The sequence below is a fragment of the Podarcis filfolensis genome, assembly GCF_964270895.1.
Source record: "Podarcis filfolensis genome assembly, chromosome: W".
Classification (NCBI taxonomy): domain Eukaryota; kingdom Metazoa; phylum Chordata; class Lepidosauria; order Squamata; family Lacertidae; genus Podarcis; species Podarcis filfolensis.
Window position 1 is genome coordinate 29,236,640 of NC_139619.1, and position 18,132 is coordinate 29,254,771.

The window sequence follows — 18,132 nt, forward strand, 5'->3', positions numbered from 1 at the left end:
AAATTATTTACAAGAAAGAAAAAAAAAATATATTTGTACCGCCTTTGGATACCCAAAACCCCACTCCCCGCTTTTCCCGGTTTCAATCTCCAACCAATGTCCATCAGTCCATCTGGTATCAGCCTGGTGATCTCACATCCGAGGCCCTTAAGTCTCTGTCCTTTCCTCTCTGCCGGTTTTTTTGATAGTCCTTTATGTTAAACGCCAAATCTCGGAGAAGCTCTGTCCCCATAAGGTCCATACTTCTTCCTGCCAGGCCACCATATTTAAAATTGTAATCCAAATCTTGTTTTTTACTTCTTTTAAGTCCAAATGTCCCAGAGACTCCTGCTTCCACTTTGATCAGATTTGTCTTTCCCTTTAAATCCATCTTCACAGGCCTCTGGCCTGCCAGGTCTCCATATTTATAATTGTAATCCAAATCTTGTTTTTTGCTTCTTTCTTTAATCCTCTGCTGCATTATAGCTCCTCCTTCCTTTCCCTCTAAGTTATCATGTGTAGCTTCTTCAAATTTCTCAAATTCCTTTTCTTGTTCAGCTGCAAGAGTCTTTAGTTCAAGGGCACAGTCTTTTTGTTCTGGTACAGAGACTTGAGTCAAGTCCCTTCCAATTTCCGCAGGTTTGTTTGCTTTTTCATTCAATATTGTAACATTTTTAGCCAAAACAGTGCTTTGTTCATGAAGTTTTCCCAGGCTACGAAAGATCTTCTCAAGTGCCGTCTGTATTTTTCCACTTACAGCCATTCTGTAATGTCCCAGAGCCCCCTCTAGGGGAGTGCTGGTTACTTAGTGTTCCTTCCAGTTGTAAATCCAAAAGTCCTTTATTTTCCTTGATTTTCGACAATTTGTTACCTAAATGTAACAAATATGACCAGCCGAGGCAATAGAAACAAAGTTCTCTCTCTTTTTTTTCCCTCTCAGCTTTGACAGCTAGTTTGACAGCTGTCAAAGTCTTTTAAATCTCTCCAACAGGCTCCCTCGCGGATCGCTCCCGGGTCCTGGGGGAGGGGTAACAATCCACTTTCAGAATTAACTCTTATCCTCCAGCACATTCACTTATACTGCCAAAACGTGAAATTAGTTACTTTTGACTTCTCACGAAGAAGATGTTCTTTTCAACCTTAGTTATCTAGTCCTTGCTTTAAAGTGTTTACAAGAGGGGGAGACGGACTTCCTCTTTGCGCCTTCCCCGCTCGTGCCGAATCAAAAAAAGGGATTTTTAATATCCAATTTCCGTAATACTCACGGGTTGTTACTTTTAGTCCAAATTTCAAAGGAAGAAGTCAGCGCTCTCCAACCATGGCATGCGGCTTCGCTTCGCGGAGACGGGTAGACAGCTCTCAGCTCCGCGCCGCTCACCCCCGGTATGTTCCGGAGCCTTTAAAAAGGCTCCTTTGCCGTGGGGGGGGGGGACGCAAATGGAGCCCGCCGAGCCTTCAGTTCACAGGCTTCCCCGCCTGTGATTTTTTTCGGGTTCCCGCTTCGCCGTAGCGGTAGAACCCTGGCTCCACGAAGCAGATTTCCTCCGGAGATCGGAGGAAATCCGCCATTACAGTTGCTGGCGCTGACCGGAAGTGCTAATGCCACTTATTTTCAATCCAACATCATTTTTAACATTCATTAATTTTACAGTGTTTCTGAAGATAGTCTTTAAATTTCTTCCAGTCTTCTTACTCCAACTCCTCTCCCAGGTCTCGGATTCTGCCAGTCATTTCCGCTAATTCCATATAGTCCATCACCTTCATCTGCCACTCTTCCAGGGTGGGTAAATCTTGTGTCTTCCAATACTTTGCAATGAGTATTCTTGCTGCTGTTGTTGCATACATAAAGAAAGTTCTGTCCTTCTTTGGCACCAATTGGCTGACTATGCCCAGGAGAAAGGCCTCTGGTTTCTTCAGGAAGGTATATTTAAATACCTTTTTCATTTCATTATAGATCATCTCCCAGAAAGCCTTAATCTTTGGGCACGTCCACCAAAGGTGAAAGAATGTACCTTCATTTTCTTTACATTTCCAGCATTTGTTATCGGGTAAATGATATATTTTTGCAAGCTTGACTGGTGTCATGTACCACCTGTATATCATTTTCATAATATTCTCTCTTAAGGCATTACATGCCGTAAATTTCATACCGGTGGTCCACAACTGTTCCCAGTCCGCAAACATAATGTTATGACCAATATCTTGTGCCCATTTAATCATAGCAGATTTAACCGTTTCATCCTGCGTATTCCATTTCAACAGCAAGTTATACATTCTTGAAAGTATCTTAGTTTTGGGATCTAACAATTCTGTTTCCAATTTTGATTTTTCCACCTGGAAGCCGATTTTTTTGTCCAAATTATAGGCCTCTCTTATTTGATAATAATGAAGCCAGTCTCGCACTTTATCTTTTAATTTCTCAAAACTCTGCAATTTCAGTTTATCTCCTTCTTGTTCCAAAATTTCCCAATATTTCGGCCATTTGGCCTCCATATTGAGCTTTTTCTGAGCCTTCGCTTCCATTGGTGACAACCACCTTGGGGTTTTATTTTCCAATAAGTCTTTGTATCTTATCCAGACATTGAACAATGCTTTCCTGACAATATGGTTTTTAAATGCTTTATGTGCTTTAACCTTGTCGTACCACAAATATGCATGCCATCCAAAAACGTTGTTAAAACCTTCTAAGTCCAAAATGTCCGTGTTCTCAAGAAGCAGCCATTCTTTCAACCAGCAGAATGCTGCTGATTCATAGTAAAGTTTAAGGTCTGGCAGGGCAAATCCGCCTCTTTCCTTTGCATCAGTTAGTATTTTAAATTTTATTCTGGGCTTCTTGCCCTGCCAGACAAATCTAGAAATATCTCTCTGCCACTTCTTGAAACAGTCCATCCTGTCCAAAATTTGCAATTATTGAAACAGAAATAACATTTTTGGCAATACATTCATCTTTATAGCTGCAATTTGACCCAACAAGGAAAGCTTCAAATTTGACCATATTTCTAAGTCTTTTTTCACTTCTGTCCAACATTTCTCATAGTTATCTTTAAATAAGTTTAAGTTCTTAGAAGTCATATTAACCCCCAAATATTTTACTTTCTTAGCTAATGTTAAACCAGTCTCCTTCTGAAACCTCTCTTTCTCAATCGGTGTTAAATTTTTCTCAAGTACTTTAGTTTTTGACTTGTTCAATTTAAATCCTGCCACATGACCAAATTCTTGAATCAGTTCTAATACTCTTTTCGTACTAGATTCTGGCTCCTGTAACGTCAAAACTAGGTCATCTGCAAAAGCTTTCAATTTATATTGTTTGGCTCCGACCTGAATACCCTGAATCAGACGGTCCCTTCTAATCATATTTAACAGAACCTCCAGGACCGAAATGAAGAGCAATGGGGAAATTGGGCAGCCTTGTCGTGTCCCTTTCTCTATCTTAAATTCCTCTGTCATCACATTATTAACTATTAGCTTAGCCTTTTGTTCTGAGTAAATTGCACTTATACCATTTTCAAACCCTTGACCCACCCCCATCCCCCGAAGATTTTTCTTCATGAAATTCCAAGAAATATTGTCAAAGGCTTTCTCCGCATCTATAAAAATTAAAACTGCTTAAGTATTAATCTTCACTTGCAACTTCTCCAATATGTTAATTATGTTCCTCATATTGTCAGACAAGTGTCTACCTGGAAGAAAGCCAGCTTGGTCCTTATGTATCTCTTCCACTAATACTTTTTTTTAATCTATTAGCCAAAATATCAGCAAAAATTTTGTAATCCACATTAAGCAGGGATATGGGGCGGTAGTTCTTAAGTTGTGTCTTCTCAGACTCCGTTTTCGGTATAAGTGTAATGTAGGCTTCCTTCCACGACTCTGGCGCTTTTTTCCCCTCCAAAATTTCATTACAGACCTCCTTCAGTGGCTGAATTAACCAATCTTTCAAAGATCTATAATATTTTGAGGTTAAGCCATCCGGCCCTGGAGATTTACCCAACTGCATATTCTGAATGGCACCTTCTATCTCCTGTTCTGTGATTTTATAATTCAGCATTATCTTATTTTCTTGAGAGATTTTTTTGTAATCCATTTGTTTTTAAAAATCGGTCTATATCAAACTCTTTCTGTGGCCCTTGTGTATATAGCTCTTTAAAATACCTCTGGAAGCATTTTCTAATTTCCACTGGATTCTGAATGTTCTTTCCTTCCACTTCCAAATTAGTGATAGTATTGAGCTTTTGTCTTTTTTTCATTTGCCAAGCTAGCAATTTTCCACATTTATTAGCCGATTCAAATGTCTTTTGTCTCATTTGTTTGATTTTCCATTCAATTTCCTGGTTCATCATCTTCATATATTGCACTTGGTATAACTTTATATCTCTCAGAATCTCTTGTGACTTTGGTTTCGCTCTTAGTTTCTTCTCACCCTCCTTTATTTTTTCCAGAATTTTATCTTTTTTTTCCATTTTGGGCTCTCTTCTTTATTGTATTCTGTTGAATCAGAAACCCCCTCATAACTGCTTTACTTGCGTCCCAGATTATTCTTTTTTCCGTAGTAGTGTTCAAATTTATCTCAAAATAGTCTCTCAAGGTTTTTTGGGCCTTCTTGATAACCTCTTGATCTCTAAATAAGGTGTCATTCATCCTCCATCTGAAGGAACCGCTTGGTGTTAGCTTCATCTCCATTTTCACAGCATTATGGTCGGAGCAAGTTTTTGGGCAAATTTCCACTTTTCGAGTCTTAGGTGCCAGTCCTCTAGTTATCCATATTTGGTCAATTCTTGTCCATGTCATTTTGGCTTCAGAGAAGAATGTTCCCTCTCTTCCTAGGGGGTTCTTAATTCTCCAAATGTCAATCAAGTCCATATTGTCAGTCAGTTCAAAAAAGGTTTTTGGTAGTCTGCCATCTTTAGTTACAATCTGTCTCTGCGACTTGTCCATATTTGTAGATACCACTCCATTCATATCTCCCATCATAATGATGTTGTGATCCATGTAATCTAACAATGTCTCGTGCAATTTCTTAAAAAATTCAGATTTCCCCTCATTTGGTGCATAAACTCCTATTATTAAAAATTTTTCTCCTTGTGATTGAATTTCGATTGCCACAAATCTTCCTTGATCATCTTTAAAAACAAATTTCGGTGACAGGCTCTCTTTGGCGTAAATTACAACTCCTCTCTTTTTAACCTTATCCGATGAAATAAACTCTTGTCCCAATCTTTTATTAATCAATACTTTCCTGTGTAGCCTTATCACATGTGTTTCCTGTAAACAAATTAAGTCCAATTGTTCCTTTTTCAATAAATGAAAAACTTTCCTCCTCTTCTCCGGGGAGTTAAGTCCATGAATGTTCCAACTTAGTAATTGCAGAGAGATGGTGCATTTATTCTACTTTCCTCCAACTGCTCCCAGTAATTCCTCTTGTTCCGACGGTGGTATCACTTTTTCTAATTTGTCCAGTCCCGAAGATGGTGGTACTATGTCTAGTACTCCTGGTTTTTAAGCTCTTAGCCCTTCTAGAGCTTCTTTTTGCATGTCTTCTTCGTAATCTCTCAGGAGTTTTTCCTTGTCTTCCACTGATCTTATTTTGAACTTTTTCCCTTTAAAGGTAAAGGATAGGCCTTGAGGGAATTCCCACCTGAAAGCAATTCTGTTACTTCTCAGGAAGGCCACCAAATCTCCGTAGTTAGTTCTAAGATCCAATAAGTATTTCGGAATATCCTTGAATATCTCCACTCTTGATTGATGTATTTCCAAGGTCTTCTGGAAGTGCAGGCTCAATATTTTGTCTCTCTCTTCTTTCGTTCGGAGGGTAACCAAACAGTCTCTCGCTCTGGGACTTCCGGGTTGGCGCCATTGTTTAATGGCGGATTCCCTCCGAGCTCCGGAGGGAATCGGCTCCGTAGCGTCTGGGTCTGGCCGCTGCGGCGAAGCGGAGACCCTTAAAATCACAGGCGCGGATGCCTGTGAACACAGAGACTCGGCGGGCACCATTTGCGCCCCCCCAATCCGCGACGGAGCCTTTTTAAAGGCTTTGGAACGGAGGCAGGGTGGGGCGTGGTGCTGAGAGTACTCCCTCGCCTACGGAGTGAAGCCGCAAGCCATTGACAGAGAGCGCCAACTTCTTCCAAGACCGATTGGACTCTAAAATATAAACCCGTGAGTAATACGGAGATTGGAATCTTAAAAAATTTTAATTTTGGATTTGGAACGAGCGGGAAGGGGCTAAAAAGGAAGTCCACCCCCCCCCCTCTTTGTAAACAATTTAAAGCAAAGGACTGGGCAGCTAAGGTCGAGAGAATTTGTTTCTTGTTTCTTTTTAAGGAAAGATCCTGACTTCACGGTTTTGACACTATAAGAAGATTTACTGGAGGATAAAAAGAATTTTGGGAGTTGAAATTTCACCCCCCCCCCCGAGACCCGGGAACGTCCTATGAGAAAGCCTGTTGTATTGAGGATTTTGACAGCTGTCAAGTGAGCTGTCAGCTGGAAAAAGAGAACATTGTTTCTGCTGTTTTTGCTGGTTTATTTGGTACAACTTGTTGAAAATAAGGAGAGCTGATACAAAATAACTGGACTTTTGGTTTGGAGCCGAAAGGAACATTAAGGAACTAAAATCCCCCTAGAGGGGTAACAGGGACACTACACCACAAAAATGGCTGGAGTATGTAAAATCCAAGCAGAATTGGACAGAGCACTCGTTCTCTTGGGAAACTTGCAAGATGAATACAATGCTTTGTCTACAGAGGTATCATTACTACACTGGACAGTAAACAACAGTTTTGAGCCTGATAAGGACTTGAAACAGGAAGCCTATTCAACTGAACAAATAAATGAAACTGAAAGTGTAGATATGATGGAGCAATATGTTGTTTTTGAAGAAAATGAAGGAGGAGCAGGAGATTTGCAGGAGTCAAAGGAGAGTTACAATATGAGGCCTGACATGATGATAAAAAAGGACAATAAAAATTGGATGTGGAAAGCCTGGTCTGAATGGGACTTTGGAAAATGGAGAGATCCCCTTTGGAGGAGATCTGAAGACCTGAGGATTACAAATTTGTTGAAGGTGAAAGCTGGAGCTTTGGGGACATATGGATCTGAAAGAAATTTGAAACAAGAGTTGGAGTACCCCATAGGCTTTGTTTTTAAGTATGGAGGACTGGCTGGAAGCAACATGGAGTCTGTTGGGCCGGAGCCCCTCCGAGACTTGGGGCTTAACATCAAGGACTATCAAAGAGACCGGCAGAAAGGAACTGAGAGAGATATAAGGGCCTCGGACGTGAGATCTCCAGGCTAAATAAATAACATAAAGACTGATGGATATTGGTTGGGGACTGGAACCGGGAGAAGGGTGGGTGGAGGTTGGGAATCCAAAGGGTACATAAGGATAATTTGCTTTTTATATTTTGTTAGTGGTAAGGAAATTGGGTAAATCGTGGAAGGGAAATTTTGGTCGACTTTAGGAAAAAGGCTTAAGAATAATTAATGAGGTATAAGTATTGATGTGTGATTTTAATAAGGTAAAATTGGTTTTTTCTTTTTAAATTAATTGAAAATAAGGCTGTTAGAAATAAATTGAGGAAATGGAAAAAAGAAGTAAAGTAAAACAATAGTATGTTAGAACAAATGTTTAAGTTAAGGTAAAGAAATAAGTTAAGGACTTGCTGAACTGACAATTTAAATTGGAATACAAGAAGGGGAGGTGTGAGGAGGTCTGAGAAATAAGGTTAAGAATAATAAGTATCAGAAATTTTATGTGGTTTTTTCTATTTTTTTTTCTTTGTTTAGTTTTGAATATTATGTATTTTTGTGTGTTTTTTTCTGTTTTGTTTTGTGTATTTCTTGTTTTTGTTTGTTGTGTGTTTCTTGAAAATGCCAATAAATATTTAATAAAAAAAAAAAACAGTCTCTCGCTCTGTTCTTTCTCCCTCCTCTTCCAAGTCTAAAAGCAGTTACTATCTTGAAGTCTTGCTTAGCATCCAGATTCCAAAATTCTGCAAATTCCTTCGTAAGAAAGTCACTCAAACTGTCTTTTTCCAATTCAGGGACCGCCCTGATTCTCAGATTAATCTGTTTTTCCTTAAGTTCAATCATAGACAGAAGCGACCGGTGGTCCTTAAGCTCTTTGCATATAGGTGGAATCTTTTCCTCTACCGCCAGCACTTTTTCCTTTACTTCCTCAACTGCCTTTTGGTTCGAAGCGGATTCTTGCAACAGTCTTTCAATAGCTTCTGTATTTGAGTTCACCTTCTGCCCCAAATTGTTAATGCTAGTAGTATTTTGGTCAATTTTAGTAGTCGCTTCAGTGACTTGGTTACTTAATTTTTCCAAACTTTCAAAAATTTTATTTAATACTGAAGTGAATCCCTCTTCAGTAGCCATTCCTTTAGGCCCAACTTGTGCAGGATCTTTCCCTTGTACAGAGTCTTTTCCTTGTGATGCAGAAGGGGCAGATACAGATGCAGAGGCAGATACGGATGCTCTACGCTGCTGCGTTACACTAGTCTGCTGCTGTCTAACCTTTCCCAATCTTGTTGTCTTTTCCTGAAGCAAGTCTGCCATACCACTTTATCTAGGAATCTGGAAGTCAAGGTCAATCCCACGGTCAAAACTTGTTTTGCTATGAAAGTTTCCCAGGCTAGTTGAGAGTGGAAAATCCCCTGGCTAGTTGCAACAATTTCAAAGTTCCTCTAGGGGGACACAGTAGCGATCAATAGTGTTACAATAAGGTCTCTCTTCCGATTTTCCAAAGTCCCCCTTTTACAAAAGAGAAAAGCAACAGTTCCAAATTCAAAGTAATCCACAGAGTAAAAGTGTCTCACTTGCAGAGTTAACTGTCACAAAGTAACATTGTCCATAAATAGTGCGATTCTCAGTACAGCAATTTATTAGTCTGGCAGTCCGTTCCCAAGGATTAAGTGGTGGTCTTTTACTCCTTTTTCCTCCACTTTTCTTGCAGGCAACATATATTTTCTCCTCTTCCCTCCCCTCTCCTGCAATTCAAGGAGGGAAATCTTTTAATTTGACGTTAGGATTTAAGTCCTTTTTAAACCCCACTCTCCAGCGTTAGCTTAATCAGTCTTTGCTTTGATCTATATACAGAAAGGAAGGCGGACTTCCTGTTTGCGTCTTCCCGTTTCAGTGCCAAATTAATCCTCTTTTTCTTGAATCCCCGGGTCTTTGAACTTGACCTACTCACAGGTAGTTGTTTGTTAGCCGAATTGTCCCAGGAAAAAGGTCAGCGCTCTCCGGCAACGGCTGTGCGGCTTCGCTCCACGGAAGAAGCAGTTGGCTCTCAGCACCGCGCCTGTCTCCCCGTTTCGCTATGGGACCCCTTACGGGGTTCCTTCGCAGTTAGGGGGGGCGCTAAAGGTGCCCGCTGAGTCCCATGAACACAGGCTTCTCCCGCCTGTAGTTTCCTAAAGGGTCCCCGCGTCGCCGTCGCGGTTAGACCCGATTTCCGTGGAGTAATCCCCTCACAACTGGAGGGAATCCGCCATTACCGATGGCGCCGCCTCCGGAAGTCCCTCTACCTCTCTTTCAAATCAGAACCAGTGAAGGCGGTGAAGGTCCTGTGTGAGCGGAGGAAAAGAGGAGGAGCCTCGGCTGCAGCAGGTTTAAATAGCCGAGGCCCCACCCCCAGAGCCAGCCGATTGGCTGGCCCGGGGTATGACACAGGCGGGGATTCCCTTAGGTATTGTGGGGGCTGGAGCCAACCCCCATGAATGTGGGGAAGGGGCGTGCCGCCCACAACCCCACCTCCTTGTTTATCGCGGAAGTGGCTTTGCGTGGCAAGTTCCCCCCTCCCCCCGAGGAGAAAAAGACACAGGACACAAGAATTCAGGTTAATGGGTCAAATTAGGCCACAGCTTTATTGATTACAGGAATTGAGCGGTATTGGCTTAGGCATTGGTCCTAACTACTAACCGGCTAGAGGCCGGAAGGGTTATTTTTTTTATTTTTTTTTAATGATATTTATTCAAGGTTTCATGAATACATAAGTATGAAAAAAGAAAAAAAACAGAAAAATACAACAAAAAAAATACAATAAAAATAAAAAACCAAAAAAGAAGAAAAATACAAATCTCGAATTGCATCTTTTCATTTGCTTATTTCTTGAACCTCCTCACACCTCCCTTTTTGTATTCTAATTTAATTCATTATTCCAGCAAATTCTTCCCATATTTCTCAATTTTAATTTAATTTGATTTAATTTAAATAATTTATCTTAACAATCTATCTTATTTATTAATTCAACATATCCTTTCCATCTTTTAATATATTCTGTTATTCAATTTACCTTAATTTCTTTAGCCTTATCTTATCTTGTAAAAACCTTAAAATTTCAAAATTTAAACCATATTCATACATAACTCCTTAAATCTTTTTTACTAAAGCCAATTTAGTTCCTTTCCAGCATGTTCCCTGATATTTCATTAATGTTGCACTAATTCCAAAAATAAAAAGAAATTTTTCTTAATATCTCTAATTTTTATCCAACGTCCCTTCTTCCTGGTCTCGGGTTATGTCAGTCCTTTCTGACCATTACATCCAGTCCATCAATCTGGTGATCTTATGTCCGAGGCCCTTAAGTCTCTTCTAGGCCCCTTCTGCAGATTTTCTTGTTCTTGTTTGTGCTTACGCACTTCTTTGTCTTTTGTTGGTTTCTTTCATAGTTTCTCCCCTTTCTCTTTGGGGAGTGGGTCTCTGGGGGATTCCTTCCGGTAATAATTTCCATTTTCCTTCATCAGACTAGCCCATTCCCCACAGTCCCACTCCCCGTCATCATCTTTGTAATCCAAAAAATAGTTATCCAAAAGATAGTTATCCACCTGTTTCATAGTCCCACTAGAGTTAAGAGCTTCCTTAACTCCAAAAACTTCCAGACACTCTCCAAGTTCAATCTTCCAATGCAGTGGCTTTTGCTCCTGCAGGACTTTGGATCTCTCCATTTGTGTTGTTTGAGGTGTAATCGCAGCCTCTTCCTTCCTCATCTGCCCTTGGACTTGCCCTGTCAAACCAGATTCCTGAATTGGTCTCTGTATAGCTTCTTTATCCTTATTTCCTGTTAAATCATATTCACTGGCTACAGCATTCATCAAGTGCAACTTTTCATTCATCAAGTTCATTTTCTCATGCAGCTGCTCCAGCAAAGCATTTGTCATGCCAAGGGCAGACACCAAACCTTCCTTCCAACACATTTCTGTTCAAGGTCAAACGGCTGGTCCCACGATCCAAATCTCGCAGCTGTAAGGTCTCCAAGTAAGCTGCAACAACAAACTGACAGGCTCCCTCTAGGGGACACAATTTCTATTTGTATCCATTTTTTTAAAATGTATCCAACAAAGAAGATTACTTTCGGTTTTCAAATACTTTGTTTCTTTAAAATGCAGAAATGCAGAAAGTAGCGTTGAAGTTAATTTGTTTCTCTTTTTTTTTTTAACTATCTGTCAAAATGCTCCACTTTCAATCAATGGACATCTCAAACAATTTCTGTCCAGACACCCCGTCCCCAGGTTTGGGACGATGGAAACTTAAATTCCTTTACTCTCCTCCTGCAGGATTAAACAGTCAAATCCCCCCCCCCCTTTTCTCCTGCTTCCAATGGGGTTTTATTGGTTGTGGATGCAGGAAATTTCCAACTTTAAAACAGTTTTCCAGGCTATTAGATTGCAAGGTCTTTGCTTCAGTCTATATACAAAAAGCGGAAGGCGGACTTCCTGTTTAAACCTTCCCGCTTCGTTGCCTAATTCACAAATTTTACAGATTTCTTGATCCAATTTTCCGTTTTTACTCACGGGTACTTGATTTAGAGTCCAATTGTCATCAGGAAAATGTCAGCGCTCTCCGGCGATGGCTATGCGGCTTCCCTCTGTGGAAATAGCGATCGGTTCGCAGCACCACGCTGCTCACCCCACTTCACTCCGGAGCCCCGAAAAGGGGTTTCCTCGCGAGTAGGGGAGGCGCTCTTGGTGCTCTGCCGAACCCCACGTTCCCAGGCTTCTCCGCCTGGGATTTCTAGCGGGTCCCCGCCTTCGCCGGGACGGGAAGACCCAATTTCCACAGAGCCCGTTCCTCCGGTTGGAGGAACTCCGCCATTCGTCGTTGGCGCTAACCCAGAAGTCGAGGCCGGAAGGGTTAATCACCAGATTAATCACCAGGAGGAGTCCTGCTGAGGCACGTCAACTAGGACCTCCCCCGGGCATCACCGCGTGGGGGCGTGCCATGGGCCCACACCTCCTTAGGCTTAGGACAAGGCCACGCACCCCAGAATCCTTTTTTTTTTAATAACATATTTATTAAGGTTTAGGAATTTATATAAAACATAAAAAACAAAACATTAAAAAACAAAAACAATAAAAAATACATACAATCCAAACAGAACACATACAAAACAAGTATAATTTCCATCCCTTCTATTCATAAAACTTACTTTCCCGACCTCCTCGTACCTCCCCTTTCTGTATTCCATTCTCTAATTAAGTCAATTCAGCAAATCCTTTCCCTAATTTCTATATACTTTTTAGCCTTTCTTTTCTTAATCACATAATCATTACAGCTTTTAACCCCTTAATTTCTCCCCCCAGAATCCTTTACCGGACTACCCTTGCTTGGGGGAAGGTGATGGCGCTCCTTCCCCCTTCATTTGCATAACAATAGGACAGTACCCCTACCAATGCCTAACCGCCACTCAAGCCCAGGCTCACCACCAATACCCTCAAACCTGTAACCAATCCCTAATCCCTAATATAATATCGCTCAACCAAACATCATTTCCCGCATCGGAAAGATGTACGCCATCATCTCTGTAGAGGGCCACCTTGGTGTACTGGATCTCAGGATGGTCAATGACTCGTCCCCCCAGAGCCACCACTCTACGTGCCACAGTACGTTGCAAGATCTTTCGGGCTCTATTCACCGCAGCAGGGGAGCGACAATCTCTCCATGTGCGCCTTTCTAGTAAGGATGACCACAGAATGCTAATGCTGGGGTAAGAGGTGAGTAGCTCCTCAAAGTCGCTGAATATATTCTATTGCAGATCAATAGTTTTATGATAAGCAAGATCGTTTCCCCCAAGCTGTATCACCAAAGCGTCTGGAGGGCCCTCAATTGCCACTCTGTTCTTAATGATCGGCATGAACTCGGCCCATCGCATCCCTCTCCGTGCCATCCATATCACATCTGTGCTTGGCGGCAAGCCGAGTCTTAGCCCTAAGCCCGTCATGGCAGCCCGCTTTGCAGCCCAATGCACGATACTGTGGCCCATGATCCATATCCGAATTCTCGTGTCTCCTAGAAGGGGAATGAAATGACATGGAAAGATCAGGAGTGCGGCCGCAATCATTGAATCTTTCTAACATAGGTCTTGTAAGCATCGGATTTCCAGTGCCCCATGTCCTTAAGTCTTTCCGCTGAGAGGCCCATGTGTACGGCAGTAGTAGCCGCCCCAATCCTAAAAGAATGGGCTGCAAACTCTGCAGTGTTGAGGCCGCAAGCCGCGATTGCCATACGCATCACCCGTGTAAATTGGTGCCCAGTCAGAGGAGCACCATCGTTATGAATTAATAGGGGCCCGGGCAACTTAGGTCTCAAGTATAGGAAATGCCTGGTATCTTTTACCGGACAAGGCCCTTCCTTCCCCGTTGGTAGTAACCTAATGAGGGCCCCTTTCCCCCGTTGGTCGGTTTTTGAACTGCGCACATGTAAGATCAAATCTGAGCGCGAGAGGGTCAGGTCATTCAACAATATACCATGCTGAGTTTTTTCCTGGCCTCCTTCGCATACCACCTCCCCTATCTGAAGTGCTCCATAAAATGCAATGGAAAAGACCGCTGAGAATAATCGAGCTTCAAATTTTGACCAACATATGGTTCTTAATTTCCTGTGAATTTGGCTAAGGATATCGAATGTAATGGGTTTCCTATTGTCCTTACTGGGGGGCTCTAGCCTGCGCCAACCTTCCAGCACTTTGCACACTACGAAGTCTGCACAGGGGTCTATGGAGTAAACAGCTTTTGAAAAGAAGGATATAGTGGCCGACTGTATAATTAAGGTCTTTGACGCTCTCCCTAAGTTTTTCAGGTGTAATAAGTATCTTAGGACTTTTGAGGGGGGGATGCGATGTTCAAGTTGCCTCCTCTGTTACAAAACTTTTGAAAGTCCGCCCACGCCCTTGTGTATGATCTCAGAGTGGATGGCGCCAATGCGGCCAATACTCCCTTCATAATTTCGTGTTCCCAAGGCTCCAAAGGTGCTCCGGGAAAGGCTGCGGCAATTGTCGCGCCTCTGGCGCTAATGAGCGGAAGCGGTTCATCTGAAAACGAGACAGCATCCACGATGTCATTATTAACGCCTGGCACAAACTTGGCAGAAAAATAGATGTTACGCTGAAGACATAACAGGACAAAGGAACGTAGGAGGCTTCCCACCCTTGGGGATCGTGAAGATTGCGTCGACAGGACCGCTACTACTGCCTGATTGTCGGTCCAGAAACACACCCTGTGGTTACTAAATACCTCTCCCCATAAGTGAACCGCTACCACGATGGGAAAGAATTCTAAAAAAGTAAGATCCCTCAAGATGGGTCTTCCTTGCCAACCGGGGGGTCAGTGTTGGTCGCACCACTGACCCTTAAAGAAAACCCCGAATCCTAGCGAACCTGCGGCATCGGACTGCACCTGAAAATCGGCGTGAAGCAGCATGGTGTCTTGCCACAGAGATATACCATTATAATTGTCCAGGAAATGAAGCCATATTTCTAAGTCGGCTTTAACCGCCTTGGAAAGGCGTACCCTGTGCTGAGGAGTGTGTAGGCCCGCAGACAATCTAGCTAGGCGGGCGCAAAAGGGGCCCCAGGAGATACCACCCGGCAGGTGAAATTCAGGTGACCTAATAGAGACTGGATTTTTCCTTTGGCAACCTGGAAGTCTGTGCAATTGTATCCAATTCAATGCCTAGGTGCACCATTTTGGTGGCGGGCCCCTCGGTTTTGTCCGCCGCCAATGGGACTCCGAGTTCCTCAGCTAAAGAGATAAATGACGTCAGCAAAGAGGTGCACTGGGGTGCTGTAGCTACAATGAGAATAAAGTCATCGAGGTAATGTGAGACCCCGATGGAGCCGGTTTTAAATTGAAGCACCCAATCCAGGAATGTACTGAAAGTTTCAAAGGCTGCACAAGCCACCGAACAGCCCATAGGCATAGCTTTGTCAACAAAGTAAGAACCTTCAAATTTAAAGCCTAACCAACGAAAATGCTCAGGGTGCACTGGGAGGAGACGGAAGGCTGATTCTATATCACATTTTGCGAGCAGCGCCCCCTTACCAAATTTATGAATCAGTTTAACCGCTTGGTCAAATGACGCGTATTTCACTGAGCAGAGTTCTTGGGGAATGGCATCGTTGACGGAGCCTCCCCTTGGGTATGAGAGATTATGGATCATACAGAATTCCCCAGGGGCGTTTTTGGGAACAATGCCCAGGGGGGAGATGTGTAAGCCTTCGATAGGGGGTTGGCTGAAGGGACCGGCCACCCTTCCCGCTGCAATTTCTTTTTGAATTTTCTTTCTGGCTATCTCTGGCATTTCCCTCACTGATTTTTGGTTGGGTGGATCGCCCGGGTTTGGTGGAAAGGAGACTGGGATTCTAAAGCCTGAGGAAAACCCTTCCCAAAGGTACCTCGCTGCTATTTTATTGGGGTATAGATCTAATAGGGCTTTCAACGGGTGCAATTTGATAGGTGTGTGAGCTAGCCTGAGGTTCCCGGAAGTCCCCTGTGGGTGTCCGGAGGTACCCCTAGGACCTTGGTGAGAGTACCCCCTGCCACCTCAAAAGGGCTGCTTTCCTTTGGGGCAGGCGGAGCCCGGGTGATTACCAAGGCACCTTTTGCATTCATGTGCATACTTACACGTGGGACGGGAACAGACCCCCCTGTTGAAATCCCAGCATTGCCGACAGTGTTTTGGCTCCACCTTTCCCACCTTTGGAGAATCCTGGGATTTCTTCTCCACATATGGACCTACATGATCCATCCAATAGTTCTGGTCCCTCAGTTCCCAGCAAGTGGATGGCAGAAGTGACGCGTTTCTACGGAAGTCCTCGTCATAAGATAAGGCGGCATTCTCCCCTGCTAGCGTAAAGGCCCTTCTAATGTGTGCCATGTGTGCTATGAGATGCATCGCACATTTTGGATAAGCTGCGGAAACTACCCCCATGAAGACCTGGTAGCCATCTAACCAATTTTCAAAAGTATGCTCCGCCCGCGGGGTTCTGTATCTCCGCTTCCCATAAATACGTTTTGTCTCCCCTTTACCTGTCATTTTTGTCGGGGGGAGGAGTGTAAATATGTCGATATAGTCCCTATTGAGTATTTTGGTCTTCTTTTTCTTAGATAAATGATTTCCCAATATAAAATCGGTCGACACATTTGGTGGATGTTTTTACGTCTTCCACCAATGCCCCCCCTTTCCAATCCAGGGACCCGTTAAAGGACTTACGGTGGGAGTTAGCCCTCCTTTCATGTACCCACAAAGGAAGCCCAGAATTATCCTTGCCCAAGCCCCAGTAATCCTCCATGGGGGCTTCGCTATCTGAATCGGAAGAAGAGGTACCTGACTCGTCCTCGGAATCCGCCTTCCTGCTTTTCTTGCCTTTTTTTGAAGTGTGTTTCTTCTTGGACTTCCGTTTCCCACCCTGCTGCTCTGCGTCAGCAACAGTCTGAGCAGTGGCCGGGGGGTCGTCTTGGTGTCCCTGTTGTTCCTCCTTGTATGATGATCCGGAATCTCCATCCACCGTCGTGAGCTGCTGCGCTGATTCCTGAAAGAAACTGGGCACACCTATGCCCTGATGAGAATTAGTATTGCTGGATCTCTCAGGAGGCGCTCTGCCACCAGAGGAACCTTAATTAGACCCAAGGGAGCGAGCAGACTGAGAGCGGGTTATATGTGGTGACCCAGCAGCGGGTCCCGGTGGAGCTATGCCCGAACCAGAGGCAGAGGTACTCGGTTGTTCCTGATTACTGGGTAGGGTGTCAGGAATGTAATCCTGGGAGGCTGGCGGTGGCGCTGGGAGTGGTATGGCCCCTGGCCGACACTGCCTATAAAAGGTTTCAAATGCCGCAAAGAACTGAGCGAATGCTTGCGGGTTACACGGCATGACGGGCACCAGTGAATTGGTTTGAGTGGCTTCCTTGTTCCCCTTGCGGAAAGATGCCTGTTGTTTTTTACCAGAAGGCATGTTGGAAGGAGCGTACACCACCAGCACCTAGCTAGGTGACCTGGTCTGGCAAGAACTAGTACGCAACCATGCCCCAGCTAATCCTAATCCCAATCATTCATTCATTCATTCATTTATTTACTTACTTACTATTGATTTTTTATTATTTATTTATTTACTGTTTTAAATGAAAATAAAACTTAATTAATTCTTTATTTATTATTATTATGTTTTAATTATTTTATTATTAATAATAATATTTTTTATTTGTTAATTGTGTAATTTAAGAATTTGTTTATATAATGCATGTGTCACTAGACCCCTAAGCCTAGTTCAGTATTTCCTAGGCTGACTGACCAAAAGTATGGTTAGACCAGTTCCGAACTGTTCAGTAGTAACTACGCCAGCAGCAGGAAACCCAATTTGGACAAAGGGTATCCCATGATCTTACCGCGTTATATGCACTCAATATGAGTAATGAATCATGCTAAATGGGATGAATTGAGTTGTATGAGATGACTATGCAATGAGTATATACATGAATATAATGGGCTGTGTATGAATATACCCTTTGCCAGGCGCTTGATTACAATGGTAAAATGCAGCAATCCCGCACTAAACACACTACCTATAAACCTGCAGTCCTACACTCTATGTGATATACAAGAAGTAAGTGAGCCACTATCAGCCTACATGTAAGATTGAGGGAATATCCAAGAAGGTTTAATTAAGAAGCACCTTAACTGCCTCTGTGAATAAAAGCAGTCCTCAATTGCCAGAACCAACCGCAGTGTAAGCAAGTCCTTTAATTGCCTTTATGAGTTAGGGCTTTTAAGAGCAGCGCTAAATAACATACAAGCTGCAGCATTTGCTAATTGCACCAATTAAATTTAAAAACAGCGCTAAATAATATGCAAGCTGCAGCGTTTGCCACTTGCTCCAATTAA

General features: G+C 43.0%; 1 long non-coding RNA gene across 1 annotated transcript; it reads right to left on the minus strand.

The window, feature by feature from the left end:
* Nucleotides 1-12,552: 12,552 nt before the first annotated feature.
* On the minus strand, nt 12,553-15,727 carry LOC310753668. The gene is made up of 3 exons (XR_014543438.1): nt 15,297-15,727; nt 14,596-14,872; nt 12,553-12,675 (listed from the first exon to the last, which is right to left on the minus strand). It is a non-coding gene; the product is annotated as an uncharacterized lncRNA (long non-coding RNA).
* Nucleotides 15,728-18,132: the final 2,405 nt, after the last annotated feature.